The following is a 16,434-nucleotide window of genomic DNA, read 5'->3' as shown; positions in this document are numbered from 1 at the left end:
TAGTTTACTTCAAGTATAGTTTGTTACTAGATATCCCGTGTCCCGTTGGGTCATCGTTTTTTATCATAATCCTCAGTATCTTCAACAAGTCAGAGCTTCTTAGCTTTCACTGCAAAAGTTGAGATACATTCAGAAATGTATTTGCTTTGAAAATAACATGTTCAACTGTACAGCACGAACTTCAGCACAGGAAATGTTTTATGACTTTTTATATTGCATCATAAACTGCTTTTTGATGTTTATCCCATAAAATGTTTTATAAAATTCGACAAATTTCAATTCCACAAGAGTCAAAAGTCCCAGATTTTGGACACATTCTGTTCATTAGGCTATTTGAGGTACCCTGATTCAAAAAGTTTTGCCTTGTGGTGCACCGTTTTGCCCAATTAAAGGTTACAAGAATCTGAGTTTTAGTAGTATGTTGTGTATATACTGTACTATATATTGGCACTGGACGGCATTCCAAACAATTTTCTTTTTTAAAAAAAAACCTTGCAATTCCACAACTTGCAACAGTCGAGTGTACTTCTAAATCTATTAAAAATTGATTTCCAGTCCACAGTTGTAATGTGCTGTTTTCTCTCTGGAAATCATATAAAAATATCTCATTCATAAAACTGTTTATGATCATTTATATAGAAAGTGAAATCTTAGTGAAAGTGCCAGTTGGAGAGACAAGAATGAAAATCAGTAGGAATGCTAATTATTGAAGTTTGAGAATGCTTGTGCTGTAGTTCTCTTGTAATCTTAACATTTAACAAATTGATTATACTATTAATTCAAACCTTTTGAACGATTAACAACTGAACACTTTGGGTAGTTATTATAATCAATGCAGTTGCCAATAGCTATGATTAAGAAATAATCTATAGCACATACGAGCCTCACTGGGGAAATAAAACCTATTTTGCTAGCGCTCTCAAGAGCCTGCGCTTATCAGGAGAAAGCCTAGACCTAGAGCAAAGTTGAGTGTGATCTTTCCCCGATCGATCCAGCCACACATTGAAGGCTAAATCTCTTATTTATTTATTAAACTTTTTATTAAACTTTATTTTTATTTATTAAACTTCTTTAATAACGTTTTATAAAATCCCTCCAACAATCAGTGAAGCAAAGGGGGAAACAAAGATCGGCTTTTTATTTATTAACGTCTCTAAATCTCTGCTAATAGCCTAAAATTCATCGGAACCGGAAAAGATGAAAAACAAAAAGGCCTTCCAGTAGCCTGGTGAACACTGACAATCCATTTCCGGGAAGTACGGTGGCCCATTAGGTTGCCTTGAAAAGCGTTCGCGTAGTGTTAAGCACTGCTCCTGCGCGGTACGAGTGGTTACGTAAGTGCAAAGTCCCAAGACGGGGTTGGGTAGACTCGCTTTGGATTTTCCCATCCCCTATTGCGTGCTGAATCAGGTCTGAGTCGCGCACTCAATTTAGTGGCCGCCGCCTCCTTCCTGCTCCCTGGGGTAGGCGAAGTCAGACTTCCCCATGCCAGGGTTGGAGTCCTGTTCCTTAGCTTCCAGCCTCCTTCGGCTTGGTTGAAGCTTGTTCCCTGTGATCGCTGTGTAAAGATGTCCCCGATGTCGAAATTTGCTTATTCAAAGGACAGACAGAAATATGAGGGGAGGAGACGGTTGTAGGATTTGTTAGTCACCCGTAGTGGACGGATATTAGCCTTCCATTCTTCTGTAACCAGGTATTGCAATGCAAACTCTAGTGTTGGATTATAATTCCCATTATCGCCCGTTACCAAGGCGTTGGAATACAAAATGGGACAGTACTTTTGAAAATTAAAAACAAAACAAAACCCAGTATGCCGTGCAGTTTACAATAATTTAGAGGCAAGACTCATTTTGCTGAACGGGACCCGCACTGAATAGAAAAAGAAATCTCTTTTAATTAAAAACGCATGGGATTGTAATATTTGCAATTTTGGCTAATGCTGAAATTAAAGTTTAATCATAAATTCATTTACTTAGAGAGGTAGTGGACATAGATCTAAGTAAAGGATGCACAAGAGTTGCAGTGATTCAATTTACAATATCGATAATTGCATGTGGAAACTATCAGCAAATATTTAACGTGATTTGCTTGTTCCTTCTTTAAAAGTTGTACTTTGTAAACATGTTAAACATTCTCACATGTCAAATGGATGCTTAGTTCTGATGACACTATTTAGCTCTGTAACAGATTTTGCTGATTGAATCATTGTTTTCTGAACTGTGGAGTAAAGGCATTTGCAGAAGTACTGGTCCCAATCATTTTTTTTTAAATGCTATGTAATCCCTAGACATTGTAGGAATTTAGCACCCACCCCCCTCCTAGAAGAATGAAATATTTTAGAAAATATTTAAAAGGCAGAATATATTTCCCTGGATGAGAAATGGAGAAACATGTTTTAAAGACAAAGCAGCTTCCTGACTCCCCCCCCCACCTTTGTCAATGGGCCATTAAAGCCTCAGCTAAGCTCACTCATTTCCCCCCACCTTTGTCAACCATCATCTGCATCATACTAGAACCCATCTAGCAACTGAAACTCTCCACATGGCACCTGGGAAGATTACATCAGCCAGCAAGGCTAGCTAAGACCCCCACCCCCTGGGAGTCTGACAGCCAATCAGGGTACTCTTCCTGTGCCCCAGAAAGTTCAAAGCTCAGAAAAAGCATAAAACCAGGGAGCACACAGGATCTCAGCCCTTTTCTGTTCAAGCCATGTGATCCTGACCACCATTAAACCATCTTTCCAAGCAGCCTCCATGTTTCCAGTGTCTTTGTCCCCACTTGGAACTGAACCCAGATGGATATTTCTTCCAACAATATGAACACCAAAATCTTTTAAACTTCAAATTTTAAAATTAATTTGTGGTTTTATGGCTGTGCAATGGTAACCATAGGTCTGAGTTGCCATCTCCTGGCTTATGTGGTTATCTTAACCTTTAAGAACCATGTTGTAGTCTCTGCAAAAAAAGCACCATTGGTTAGACTGCTGAATAAACTGCCATTTTAAAGAACAGAATGATGTGTCCTCATAGATCTGCATGTTTCTTGTTTCAGTTACTTTGTTTCATCAAATAGAGAAAACACTCGGCTTATAAATTATGTTTTTATCCAAAGCTGACAATATTTTATATTGCACTTGAATATAACAGTTTTCTGGCTATCTTAAAAGCATTTTATGATTGGCTGCAATGTCCTTTTATTTTTATATGTGTATTTTATTGTTTAGGTTCATTTTAGTTATTTTATATATTTTTACTTATTTTAAAATAGTGCACTACCCAGAGTCATGTGAGATGGGCAGCCATATAAATTGAATAAATAAATATTTTAAAAATGTAAAGCAGAGTTCATTTTCGGTAGTAGGATGTTATAAAAGCTTCTGAGCAGAGAGATAACTGATTTATTCACTATTTAAAAGAATAAAAGGTTAAACAACTATATATTCTATTTGGGGGGAAATAATTCTGATCTGCACTGTAATTGGAAAAACTGCAGCTTTTGCCTTTTATTTAAATCTTATCTCTGATATTTTATGAGTCTGAAGACTTATATAATTTGAATGAGGACTTGTAGCTTGGAGTAAAAGGGGTTATAATAATCTATTTCATCCAAGGTCCTCTGCAGCTACCATTGGATCACCTTCTCCACAACTCTATGGCTGATTTTGAGATCTCAAATTTCTCATATGAAGTTGCTGGATTGCTAGATGTCATATTTTTTAACCAAGGGATACAGACATGGATATTTTTTTAGTATTTCAATTCCAATATCTAATAGAGATTGTTTTACAAAAAATAATAGGTAGATTCCCCCTTTTCTTTTTCTTTGGAGGTGGGATGAAAAGTAAAAATGCAGAATATGGGAGAGAGCAGATTCTGGAAAAAGAAATTACAGTACTTTCCAAGAAAACAATGGCAAATAAATGGCAAATAATGACAAATAAAAGTCACAAAATAATTATGGAAGAAAAACTTTCTCATCCAATGCATTTAACCTCTAACTTAGGCATATTGACTAAGTACATCTGATACTTTTGGTGAAAACCTGGTGAATTACATTTCAGCTTTGTGCTGTTTATCCTGTACTTTCTGAGATAGGTTTGGATAAAAAGATGAATACCAGGGCATGTCTTTTTAATTTACTGTGCAGAAAAAAATCTTTAATACATTTTACTTTAGAAGAAATGTATTATGGTCCTATCTATAGTTTTCTTGAATTATTCTTGAATAATTTGAGCTTCATCTGTATTTTGCATTTTTCTTCCACAGTAAAAAATTTTTAAATGCACAATCCTTTCTCTGAAAAGTCATGAAATTCAAAGTGAAAGAGTGATTGGATCTCAGAGCTCTGAACAAGTCAGAAGATTACTTTGCTTGTATTTTAAAGAACTATAGTAGAATATTTAACTGTATAAAGTTAGAATTTAGCATTACTGAAATTTATGAGATTCAAACAATAAACAATGTAATGGTTCTGTATTTGTAAATTCATTTCTGTGTTCTGAATGTACATGCATAGTCCTTCTAAGCTTTATTTTATTCCTTGTATGAAATCAGTTTCCTAAGAAAGTTTTCCTTTAAAGTTAGGGATGATTGGAGTGGGGTTCATTAAGGTGCTTCCTCATAGCCCCCATTTCTAAACAAGTTCTGAATCTTATTGCTCCATTTCTAGCTTGGGAAAATGTTAAAATATTATTTCACTATTCCAAATGTTGTATTTTACAGTTTCATGTTATGTTCCCCATTAATTACAAATATTGTTGTATGGATAACTAAATCTTCATTCCATTAGCAGCATCAAGCTATCATTTATCTTATAAATCCAATAAGACTTTTGCCTTAAGTATCATTTCTGTAGGATTGATTCCTAGTACTTGCCATACTGTTTGATACTCTCTGTCTTGTTACTTTGGAAATGTATATTCACAAACAGCAATTGGAGCATTGGATGCAAGTTTCATTTGTGGCTTGGAAGTGTGAGAAGGAACATTTTATGAGTTCAGGTTAACAAGAAGTATATAAACATGTGGAAAACTCTTAAAAATATCACAGGCTATGGCAAACCTCCTTCCCAGGCTGAAGGGTATCAACAACTGGCAGATGACCTGAAGGTGTTTTACTGCAGGTTTGAAAGAAAATTATAGCCACCTATCTCCACAACCCCCATCTCAGACACACCAACAACAGCCAAGCCTCCTACAACTGATCCCATCCCATTGGGTTCACAACCTCTAGTAATCACCAAAAAGGAAGTGCAAGACTTAAGCCAGGAAAAGCTCCAGGCCCAGACAAAATAACTCCTTCTTGCTTAGAAGTCTGTGCTGACTAAGGGTGAAATCTAAAAATTTTCCCTACAGGTTCTGTTGGCGTGGCTTAATTGGTGGGCGTGGCTTGGTGGTCAGATGACTGGGTGGGCGTGGCCAATAACAATAAATAATAAAAATAATATATAAAAAACAAGAGGTATCAAAAACCAACTTTCACACTTTACACACACACAACACAACACAACTGACTCGCAATGTAAAAGCAGCTGCACTTCACACTTCACACTTCACACTTCACACAGCCACAAAAAGCTCAAAAACCAACTTTCACACTTTACACACACACACACACACACACACACACACACACACAATGCCACATACAGCTTTCTGAGATTTTGTGTGTTTGTGTAGTTAGAGTGAAACATTACAGAAACACACCAAATCTCAGAAAGCTGCACAAATATTTTATTTTATTTTATTATTTTATTTTATTTTATTTTATTTATTTTATTGTGGACTTCAAATCCCAGAGTTCCTCAGCCAGCAAAGCAGGAAGTCAAAGCAAGCTTTTTTTTTTTCTTCAGTAGCTGAAGAAAGCATGCCAGCCCGAAAGAGCAGTAATTATAGGTAAGTGAGGAGGGGGCATTGGGTGGGCATGGGTGGGGGCTCTTGTAAGTGGGGGCTGTTAAAAAGTGAGTTTAAAAGCCTGTGAGGATCAGGAAACTCCTCTGGGATCCTCAGAGGAGGCTTTTAAAACCTCGGTTTTTTTCTTGTTTTTTTTCCCCCTTCGGCTGAAGAGGTTTTTTTAAAAAAATTTTTTAAAGGGTTTTGATGATCTCTGCTCAGCCCCACGATCATCAGAGGAGGGTTTTTTTTTTACGTTTAAAGGCATGTTTCCGCTGAAGAAAAACTTTAAAAAAAACAAAAACCTGCTGATGGTTCGGCTCAGCAGAGGCAGGGGGCGGGGCCAGGGATTTTTGCTACCGATCCTCTGAACCAGCAGCTGCCATCGCTACCTAATCGGGTGAGCCGGTGCGAACCGGGAGCATTTCACCCCTGGTGCTGACCATTTGGTCCCCATCTTCACCCATATCTTCAATAAATCACTAGAGATGTGCTATGTTCCTTCTTGCTTCAAATGCTCTACCATCATCTTAGTGCCAAAGAAGCCCACCATCAAGGAACTGAATGACTACAGACCAGTTGCTCTAACATCTATAATCATGAAAACCTTTGAAAGGCTAGTGCTGAAAACCATTACAGATCCACTGTTAGACCCCTTGCAATTTGCATACTGAGCAAATAGATCAACAGATGATGCTGTTAATATGGCTCTGCGCTATATCCTACAACATCTTGAATCTCCAAAGATCTATGCAAGGGTCCTCTTTGTAGACTTTAGTTCAGCATTCAATACCATCATTCCAGACACACTTCTAACTAAGCTAAACCAGCTACAGGTACCTGAACAGATTTGTAAGTGAATCAGAAGCTTCCTAACAAACAGGAAGCAGCATGTGAAGCTAAGCAGAATCACATCAGATACTTGTACAATTAGCACAGCCCCCCCCCAAGGCTGTGTGCTCTCCCCACTTCTCTCTGTATATCAATGACTGCATCTCAAACAATCCATCTGTTAAACTACTGAAGTTTGCAGGTGACACAACAGTGATTGGTCTCATTCGAGACAATGATGAATCCGCATACAGACGGGAGGTTGAACAACTAGCCTCGTGGTGCGACCGGAACAATCTGGAACTGAGCACACTCAAAACCATAGAAATGGTGGGTAGACTTTAGGAGAAACCCTTCCATACAGCCACCTCTCACAATACTAGACAACACAGTATCAACAGTAGAAACCTTCAAATTTCTAGGTTCTACCATATCGCAAGATCTAAAATGGACAGCTAACATGAAAAACGTCATGAAAAAAGGACAACAAAGAATGTTCTTTTCTTTCTTGAGAAAGCTCAAACTGCCCAAGGAGCTGCTGATCCAGTTCTACAGAGGAATTATTGAGCCTGTCATCTGCACTTCTATAACTGTCTGGTTTGGTTCTGCAACCCAACAAGAAAAACACAGACTTCAGAGGATAATTAGAACTGCAGAAAAAACAATTGCTACCAATCTGCCTTCCATTGAGGACCTGTATACTGCACGAATTAAAAAGAGGGCTGTGAAAATATTTACAGATCTCTCACATGCTCAACATAAACTGTTTCAACTCCTACCCTCAAAACGATGCTATAGAGCACTGCACACCAGAACAACTAGACACAAGAACAGTTTTTTCCCGAAGGCCATCACTCTGCTAAACAACTAATTCCCTCAACACTGTCAAACTATTTACTAAGCCTGCACTACTATTAATCTTTTCATCACTCACATCACCCATCTCCTTCCACTTATGACTGTGACTTTGTTGCTTGTATCCTCATGATTTATACTGATGTTGTTCCTGTTTGCTTATGTGTGTGTGTGTGTGTGTGTATATATATATATATATATATATATATATATATATATATATATATATATATATATATATATAGGTCTTTGGTTGTTCGGGTTTTCTCCCGTGTAAAATTGGAAGTGTCTTGGCGACGTTTATATATATATATATATATATAATTAAGTATTAAATTTGTACCCTATAACTATCATTAAGTGTTGTATCTTGATAAAGGTATCTTTTCTTTTATGTACACTGAGAGCATATGCACCAAGACAAATTCCTTGTGCGTCCAATCACACTTGACCAATAAAAATTATATTCTAAATTCTATTCTAAAGAGCTGCAATTCCTTACACTTAACAATTAACAACAATATCACTAATAATGCAGTTCTTTTAGTATGCAGTTATGGGAGAAACATGCTAACCAAGCTGATTTTTAGTTCCTTAAATGTGGAATTGGCAACACTCACTTTGATGATCCAGAGTTTTTGATGGCTCTCATAATAAATCTAATATTTATTTCATTTATACTTGGGATCTTGGTTCAGAAATCAATGGTGTAGCTTTTGTTCAAATATAAAAGTACATTTGATGCCATTATCTTTCTAGATGAGTCATAAAGATACATTGGCAGCTGCTGTTCCTTTTATTTGAAACTGTTAGCGGGAAAGAGTAAACACAGACTAATGAATGTCAAAAGTCCACTTTTACAATGAACAATCAATGTGCTTGGAATAGAATTCCAAAATTGGGATTCTTACTCAGATCTCTATGAGTTAAATGAAAGTAATTTAGGATCAAGCACAAGTTATGCACAAATTAATACTGTAGCTATGCAAAGAGACTTTCTGAAATGCTTAACATTCTTGTTTGCTATTAGTAGTGTTGGAAGAGATATCATCTGGTTCAGTTCCAAGCCGGGAGAAAGGCACTGGAGACAAAATGGAGGCTGGAGGCTGATTGGAAAGGGGGTCCTTTTATTGATGAAGCAGAACCGCCAAGCACATGTGATTCTGGGTAGCTGATCACATAGAGTTGAGGGTGAGGGGTTTTTATACCTTCTCTTGGGCTTTGAACTTGAGCTTCCTGTTCCTGTGCAAGAACATGTATTCTATTGACTTGTCAGATTTCTATGGGGCCAATGTTTGGGGTCATGTTCGTCTGAGCTAAGTTTGGTTGAAGTTTGGATTGCTGATGCAATGAAGGGGCATTGGGCAATTCCTATTGTGGCTGAGGGCTAATCCTATCTTTGTTCAGACCTTGCTGCAGGGAATTTTTGCCTATGAATAGAACTACCTAGATACTTGGCTTTTTTCAATAAGCTCTTTATCTCTTAAGTGCTGACATCTGCTGAAGGCTATTAAGAAAGGTGGGGGCTGCTTTCTCCCTCTAAAAAACATGTTTCTCAATTTCTCATCCAGGGAAATACAATATTCTTCCTTTTTAAATATTACTCAAGATATTTCTTCTAAGAGTGGGGTGGTGTGCTAACTTTCTATAGTAGCTTCTAAATATTTAAAATGGTTTAGAATAAACCATTTTTAAGCTGAAAAGATTTACACTTGATTTTGTTAATATTATTATTGAAATGCAAACCTCAGGTTCTTTTTACATAAAATTTCATGTTTCTAAAGAAAATAGTTGAAATGATAAAGCTAATATTTTAATTATGATACATCTTAGATATTATGTTCAAAATATAATTATGATCATTTCACTATTTAGAAATAGGCCTTTTTTAGATAATCACCAATTTCCATTTTCATGGAATTTTCAATTTTTGAATTGATGTAGGGTACAGTAGGGTATCTGTTGGAGTCACTCCCCCAATTTTAGGAGACACAGTCCCAAATGCTCCTACCACAGGGACCACTTTGGCCTTAACATTCCATTTCCTTCCAGTTTCTCCTTCAGGTCCTGATAATTCTCCAGCTTCTTCCTGATGTGACTGTCCCTTGAAACTGCTACATCTATCACCACCATTGTCTTTGGTTCTTGTCTATTTTCATGAGTTCTAGTTGACTGGCTAGTATTTATCTGTCTGTCTGGATCTGGGCTTTTAGGTTTCTTATCTTCCACAGTGTTCTGTGGAATCTCCCATCCAGACATAGGATGGTCTCGTTGTCCATATTCTGTGCAGACGTTCTTGTACACAATGCCAGCTCCTTGGTTGTACCATTCACTGTATGCTGTTCCTGCCTGTATCACCCTGCCACTGTGTTGGAGTGTCTCTGAGGCCTCTACATAGTCTGCACCTCTAGTATGGTAGACTCCAACCTCTATGGACTTGGAGCTTAGAGCCTGTTTCTGTGCTGTTCTGGACAGTGCCGCAGTGCTGTCTTTTTGTACAGCCCTTTCCAGCACTGGTAGGATTTCCAAATGTCTATCTATTGATGCGACATCTCATGCAGGTTCTTGTCTTTCCATGCCACTTCTCCTGCTTGATCTTCCTATCATGTCTACTGCTGCCTCTCATCAGCTCATCTTTGGGTGCCCTGTTACTGATGTATTCCTGGATACTCTGGTATACCTGGATAACAATGATACTTTCATTGTTACTCACCAGACCCCAACCATCTTCTTTCCATCTAATTTACAGTTCCTGGGTATTGGACTTAGGGTGGAAATCTCTGTACATTGTGAAGAGCTTCCAGATTTTCACACTGGCAGCTTCTGGCTCTTTCTTTGGCCAGCTACCTATAGCAGCAGGACATCTGATGGCAGGGCTTATATTTTAATTGCATGGATCTTGTTTTTCCTATTGAGCTGGCTCTTCAGGACCTGTGTGATCCTTTGGTGGAGGTCGCTGTCCTCTTTGCCTCATGGTTCCCATGTGATTGTGGGATACCAAGGTACTTGTAACTGGTCTGCATGTCTGCTATGTGGCTCTCTAGTAGCTCCATCCCATCAGTCTTAATTAAGTTCCCTCTCTTCACTATCATCCAGTCACATTTCTTAAATGTGAATGACATCCCAATGTCGTTACTGTAGATCTGTGTCAGGTGGATTGGTGAGTTGATTCTCATTCGTTGTTTGCATACAACTTGATATCATCCATGTAGACGGGTGGCTGATGGTAGTCACGCTTGAACCCATATCCATACTCAGTCTTTGTGGTTATCTGGCTGAGGGGGTTCAACCCTATACAGCACAGTAGTGGGCACAGTGCATCACTTTGGTATACGCCACACTTGATGACCACTTATATGAGCTGTCTTGAGTTGATTTCTAGTGTTGTCTTTCATAGTCCCCTTGAGTTTTTGAAGAATGCCCTTTGTGTCTCGTTGACTTTGCATAGCACCGGCTATTCACAGATCCATATGATCTTTGAGTTTGTGTGTGTGTGTGTGTGTGTGAGAGAGAGAGAGAGAGAGAGATACATATTCCAAGAAAGGAACGAAACATCAGAAAGAAGGATACTGATTAAATTCAAGGTTTGGTATGAAGTTTCTGAAGAAACTACTATTTTTGTTAAATGCTTTTGGGGGGGGGGATTTTCTAGGTGTATTGTAAGAAATTGAGATACATCTGCTAAGTAGTTTTTAAATACTGAGCTTCTTAATCCCTTATAGCCCCAGGTTTTGAGTGTGGAAAGAGACAAACAGTATAAATGCTGAGTGCTATTGCTATTTCCATGTACACCAGTCACAGCTGTGAAAAGAAGAAGGAATTACTGTCTTCTTCATTTAGTTATAAAATTCCATCATTATTTGGAAAATTTGCTACTGAACCAGAATGTTGTATGAAGTGGACTTCCAATCTGGTAGATATGTACTGTAATTCATAGGAGCTTTTTTGAAAAAAAAAATGGAATGAAGATTGTCTGGAGAATTCTGTTAGATGGTTCTGTTACAGTTGGTTCTGATCCTATTACAAAATGCATTGGGTTAAGTCATCTTAGTTTCTGCAAGAAAGATGCCTAGAGAAAATCCCTAAATATGCCTAGTTCACTATGGAAAAAACGTTTGCCTACTACACGACTCCTGCTGCGTCCTTGGCTTAGTGAGCATTGGACAGAATATAATAATTTATTCTTATCTGGTGGAAGGGAAAGAGGAAATTTGTATTTGCATACTATATTTTTTTTCATCCATTTTTCATCACTCCTAGCTGGAAATCATTTACTTGAGAGTTCAATTTCTTAAAAATCATCATTTTATTTATATCCTCTTTGTCTCATATAGTCTTCTCAGGAAAGTTTGGAGTGAAGTATATGATATCGTCATCATCAATCATGATCTCTTTACCTTTCTGGCTATTTTGCCAGATGGGTTAGGCTAAGCAGTAGTGCAGATCTGAACTAATAATAGCTTGTGTTTAACCAGGAATTTGTCCTTGGCAAAAGTGGTGGGGTTAGGGATACTAGCAAAGCTGAACTTTCCTTATAACAGTATCTCTGCTTATTTTTCACCTTTTCTAATGCTAAACAGAGGTTCTGTTGTGAAAATGTAACAGGCTGCAGGTAGAATTAATTTTCCTCCTTTGAAGTTGTTGGCTTTAACCATATGGGCTTTTGGTGATTAATTTTACAGGCCACCACAATGTTTGCTGGGATTTGACCAAAAATGAAGTGGCTAATGAACCATGACCATGAGAAATGTTCTGTAGATCATCTTCACCACCATTAGGCATTTCTTGCGAATATGAGCCTTTACCAAATTTCACATACTGTCACTTGATATTTTTCATTTGAATTTTTAAATATGCAAGTGTTTAAGCCTGTTTTGTGAAAGGCAGGAGGTCTCGAACCCTATCTACTGAAAGCCCTCAAGTTCTTCATATCCTGGTCTCCCTCCTGCTTTGCTTCAGCAGGTCGATAATTTTTGCTGCCATCACCTATACTCCAGGGGGTATCTTACTAAGTATTCAGACCATTACCTCAATCAATCATTCAGAGATATCTGGAAGGGAGCAATTTAAGGAACTATGTGATTGGCAAATAAAAGCAGCACCCTTTGCCTCAATTGCATAGACTTCCACGCTTGGATTACCCAGTGTGAATCAATGCTGCTAGGGATGATAAAAACCCAATTCTATACTATACTCTTTCTGTGTTAAAAAGTAAAAATAAAACCTTTCTTCAATTCCAGTAGAGGGCGGAGTGAGAGTAAACTGACAGCCTGTGTACCTGGCAGCCATTTCTCATACATGGGATGTCAATTGCCGGTCAAATCTTTATACAAACTACATCCAACAATACTCCATGTCTTTCCTTGCTGGTCCTATGATGGTCCATTTGTTCCATTTAGAATTGATCAACCTGATAAACAATGGAAAAAGAGTAAAAAAGGATATAGGCTATTGCATATGTTTGGGAAATCTTTCCTTTCTCTTGGTATATTTTTCCATTCATGACGAGAGAAATAAGGAAGAAATATTTATCTCTGTGTGCATACAGATATTTTCAGTACAAAGAAAATGGGAGTATGTTAAATAATATATTAAAGAAAAATAAAGTCCATAGCCATTGTCTTTTACAGGTTACAAGGAGAAATTGGCTAGCCACAAAAGAGGAATTAAGGTATGTTACTTCTCCTATGTACGTATTTTGATTTTTTTCGAACAAGGAAAAGTATCAACATTAACATCAATAGCTAGTGATAATGAAAACAGATGTGTTACTAACTGACAGGAGAATGTAAAGATATAGGTTTAAGTTAATTTGCATTCACACGTGCAATAATGCCTTTGTTTTCTTTTGTGTATGTTAGTCAAACATAGTTTTATGGCTTAGTGTGTTGGGTAAACCAGAGTTAGACTGTGAATGATTTCATAAAGATAGGATTGTGCATGCATCAGAAACAGTGGTGAAATCCTGCTGGTTCTGTCTGGCTCACAGAAGCCAGTAGCAGCAGTGGCGTGTGGTTTGGCAAACTGGTGGCAACGGCAGCCCGGATGTCGTTACTTCCTGGTTTTAACACTGTGCATGCGCAAAGCCTTCTGCACATGTGCAGAGGGTCAAAAATTGGACGTGACCATGGCGTGTGAGTGAGCGGAGAGTGGGTGCCCAGGTGGCGTGCACACTTCCAAACTGATAGGGAAGGTAAGTAGATTTCATCCCTGATCAGAAATAAATATGAAAAAAGACTGTTGACTTCCCATGAGCAAGTACTGTTCATGTGTGCAGAATTTATGTGGATAGAAATTGTGACTGAGATAGTACAGTATGGAATTTAAAAGATCTGATCAGGAAATAGAGTATCTTTAACAGTGTATCTTCTGAGGAATTCAGTTGGGGACCTTTATCCCAGGTAAAAAATCTGTCTTCCATGTATTTCCCAGCTTCACCTTATTTTATGAGTTGGGAGAAGTAATAATTTAATTTAATTTTTATACGCCCTTCTCCCGAAGGACTCAGGGCGGTGTACAGGCAAGATAAAAACCAACAATACAAATATACAAGTTAAAATACCCTTTAAAAAACTTATTTAAAATAGCCCAAAGTTAAAAAATTGCCATCAGTTAAAACCCCATTTAAAATTAATAAAATTCCCCTTATTAAAATCCAAATTTAAGCCAGCCCAGCAAATAAAAGATGGGTCTTCAGTTCGCGACGGAATGTCCGAAGGTCAGGTATTTGGCGTAAACCGGGGAAGCTCGTTCCAGGTGTGGGAGCCCCACAGAAGGCCCTTCCTGGGGCCGCCAGCCGACATTGTTTGGCGGGCGGCACCTGAGAAGTCCTCTCTATGGGGCGTCTGGGCGGTGGGAGGCATGTGGTAACAGCAGGCGGTCCCGTAAGTACCCAGGTCCTAAGCCATGGGCGCTTTAAAGGTCGTCACCAACACCTTAAAGCGCACTCGAAAACCACAGGCAGCCAGTGCAGTCTGCGCGGGAGCGGTGTTACATGGGAGCTACGGCGTAGCTCCCTCTATCACCAGCGCAGCTGCATTCTGGACTAACTGAAGCCTCCGAGTGCACTTCAAGGGAGCCCCATGTGAGCATTACAAGTAATCCAAGCGAGAGGTAGCGCGCGCATGAGTGACCGTGCATAAGGCATCCCGATCAAGGAAGGCGCAACTGCGAACCAGGCGAACCTGGTGGAAGGCCCCCTGGAGACGGTCAAATGATCTTCAAGCGACAGCCGATCATCCAGGAGGACACCTAAGTTGCGCACCCTATCCTTTGGGGCCAATAACTGCCTCCGACAGCCAGCTGCGGCTGCAGCTGACTGAATCGATGCCGGCATCCACAGCCACTCCGTCTTGGAGGATTAAGCTTGAGCCTGTTTCTCCCCATCCAGACCCGTCGGCTTCCAAACACCGGGACAGCACTTCAACAACTTCATTGGGGTGGCCGGGGTGGAAAAATACAGCTGGGTGTCATCAGCGTACTGCTGGTATCTCACCCGAAACCACTGATGATCTCGCCCACGGCTTCATGTAGATGTTGAACAACAGGCGAGAAGAATCGACCCTGTGGGACCCCACAAGTGAGGCCCCTCGCGGTCGACCTCTGCCCCCGTCAACACCGTCTGCGTCCGGTCGGAGAGATAGGAGGAGAACCACCGATATCGGTGCCTCCACTCCCAATCCCCAGCCGGCGCAGCAGGATACCATGGTCGATGGTATCAAAGCGCCGAGAGGTCTAATAGGACCAGGGCAGAGGAATAACCCTGTCCCTGGCCCTCCAGAGATCATCAACCAATGCGACCAAAGCTGTCTCCGTGCTGTATCCGGGTGGAAGCGGACTGGAGCAGGTCTAGATAGACATCTTCATCCAGGTATTGGGGTAGCTGTCGGCCACGGCACTCTCTACAACCTTCGCAACAAAGCGAAGGTTGGAACTGGGCGATAGTTACCCAAAATAGCTGGGTCAGGAGGGCTTCTTGGGAGGGTCTCACCACCGCCTCTTTCAAGGCGGCAGGGAAAACCCCTTCCAATAAAGAAGCGTTGATAATCCTCTGGAGCCAGCCTCGTGTCACCGCCTGAGTGGCCAGTACCAGCCAGGAAGGACACGGGTCCAGTAAACATGTCGTGCCGTGCAGCCTCCCCAACAACCTGTCGACGTCCTCGGGAGCCACAGGGTCAAACTCATCCCAAATGAGCTCAACAAGGCGTGCCTCCTCTCCCTCGCTTGGATCATCCCAAATTCGGTCCAGACCGTCCCTCAGCTGAGCGATTTTATCGTATAGATAACCGCTAAACTCCTCGGCTCGTCCCTGCAAGGGGTCATCCCGTACCTCCTGATGTAGGAGAGAACGGGTCACCCGAAACAGGGCGGCCGGGCGGTTATCTGCCGCGCAATGAGGGTGGGCGTGGGCGCCTCGCTTTCATTGCCACTCAGGTAGGTCCTAGAATAGGACCTAACTAGTGTCCGATCAAGCCGAGCGACTGGACCTCCAGGTGCTCTCCAGGCGTCTTCTTGGCGTTCATCTCCCTCAGCCCCTCGGAGTACCAAGGGCGCGGACGAGATCTACGCCGGGTCAGAAACGCAAAGGCACGACACGGTCCAAGGCCCCGGCGCGGCCTGTTCCCAGGCACGACCAGTTCCTCAGCGTGCCGTGGGCCAGATCCTCAGGGAATGGCCCAAGCTCCGTCAGGAACCTCTCAGGGTCCATCAGGCGCCTGGGGCGGAACCACCGTATAGGTTCCGTCTCCCTGCGTGGTGAATGGCGGTCCGGAAATCTGGCGAAGGAAAATGATCCGACCATGACATTGGTTCTGTTACTAAATCATCTAACACCAGATCATTAAGCCACTGTCCAGAGA

The 16,434-nt window shown here is 40.4% G+C and overlaps 1 protein-coding gene across 1 annotated transcript in view; it reads left to right on the top strand.

Moving 5' to 3' along the window:
- CNBD2 (cyclic nucleotide binding domain containing 2) overlaps nucleotides 1-16,434 on the top strand; it is a 52,413-nt gene that overhangs the window by 1,688 nt on the left and 34,291 nt on the right. The window contains exon 2 of the mRNA XM_058186963.1: nucleotides 13,207-13,247. The gene's annotated coding sequence lies outside the window, so the exon portion shown is untranslated. The remainder of the gene's footprint in view (nucleotides 1-13,206; nucleotides 13,248-16,434) is intronic.

Source organism: Ahaetulla prasina, chromosome 1, assembly GCF_028640845.1.
Source record: "Ahaetulla prasina isolate Xishuangbanna chromosome 1, ASM2864084v1, whole genome shotgun sequence".
Taxonomy (NCBI): Eukaryota; Metazoa; Chordata; class Lepidosauria; order Squamata; family Colubridae; genus Ahaetulla; species Ahaetulla prasina.
Note: the sequence above shows the minus strand (reverse complement) of the source record. Positions and strands in the feature narration are given on the sequence as shown.